The following is an 856-nucleotide window of genomic DNA, read 5'->3' as shown; positions in this document are numbered from 1 at the left end:
TATAAAATTGGAGAAAGAGAGAGAGAGAGAAAGGAGGGGGGGGGGGAGAGAAAGGAAATTATAAATAAATAAACAAAAAAGTTATTTGTTGGCCATCTAATAAACATTCTTTGTTAAAATTTCTTTATGTCTTTATTTTTCTACTGGAGGTGTGAAAATGCATTTAATATTTATATCACCTGTCTCTTATACACATCTAGATGTGTATAAGAGACAGCATAAGAGCTTCCAACATACCTGCAACAGCCAACAGTTCAGCATCTTCAATGTAATCTGGGTCCAGGTCTGTCAGTGGTTCTTGTTTCTCTTTGTGCTTCTGGAAAGTAAATGTAAAAATATGACAACTTTATTCTAAAAGGGAAATAAACAGGAAGAGAGTCCATAAAAAAAAAATTAAAATTTTATTTGTAAATTAATTAAAATTTAAATTGTTATAATTTAGTTAATTGTTAAAATGTAAACTAAATAATTAAATAATAATTAATTAATAATAATAATAATTAATCAATTAAATAAGTAAATAATAATATTTAATATAAATTAATGTTAAATGTAATGTTGGTATTGTAGTAGTACATAGAGGGTAATTACCACGGATGCTGAGAAATATTGTTGACTATCAATTACTGAAGGGTTGTTCTTATTGGCATTATTCATGTCTTACTTTCAAGCGGTTATCAAGATCATTTTTCACAGCAGGAAATTAGTAGACAAACTCCAGGAGCTGCTTTTACCACTTCATGTGTGGACAACAAACATCATTCTTCAGTTCTCGTGTTCATCATGTAGCTTCATATGACGGGTAAGATTTGATTTCACAGTGAACAAATGATGCACTTATGATCCACATCACCTT

At 29.6% G+C, this 856-nt stretch overlaps 1 long non-coding RNA gene across 2 annotated transcripts in view; it reads right to left on the bottom strand.

Moving 5' to 3' along the window:
• The window catches only part of LOC117101761, a 1238-nt gene extending 435 nt beyond the window's left edge, over positions 1-803 (bottom strand). The window contains exons 1-2 of one of the 2 annotated variants that reach the window (XR_004444320.1): positions 592-803; positions 238-316 (exon numbers count right to left, since the gene is read on the bottom strand). This is a non-coding gene — a long non-coding RNA (uncharacterized LOC117101761). The remainder of the gene's footprint in view (positions 1-237; positions 317-591) is intronic. The other variant, XR_004444321.1, reaches the window with a different exon arrangement.
• Between the last annotated feature and the right edge of the window lie 53 nt (positions 804-856).

This window comes from Anneissia japonica, unplaced genomic scaffold (genome assembly GCF_011630105.1).
Source record: "Anneissia japonica isolate Jap-2015-1 unplaced genomic scaffold, ASM1163010v1 scaffold103558_len1265_cov186, whole genome shotgun sequence".
NCBI classification, from domain to species: Eukaryota; Metazoa; Echinodermata; class Crinoidea; order Comatulida; family Comatulidae; genus Anneissia; species Anneissia japonica.
This window is presented reverse-complemented; position numbering and strand designations above follow the sequence as displayed.